The following is a 236-nucleotide window of genomic DNA, read 5'->3' on the forward strand; positions in this document are numbered from 1 at the left end:
GGCACTATTTGTGCAAGATACATGTTGTATCTTGCACAAATAGTGCCGTTATCACGCTGTACATGTATATTGTGCTTGCAGTAGTGCACGCTAGGCTTGTTGCGCCATAATTTGTTTGTCCGTTACGAGCTGAACATCGACGTGAGTTTATGGGCGGGGGTGTCGCAATGCTTTTCGCAGGCAAGAAGTTGGAGGTAATCAAGCGAAAAAGCAAACCGTAGCGAGCGTCTTCTCCT

The sequence above is a fragment of the Plasmopara halstedii genome (genome assembly GCF_900000015.1).
Source record: "Plasmopara halstedii genome assembly, contig: Scaffold_3156, whole genome shotgun sequence".
NCBI lineage: Eukaryota > Oomycota > Peronosporomycetes > Peronosporales > Peronosporaceae > Plasmopara > Plasmopara halstedii.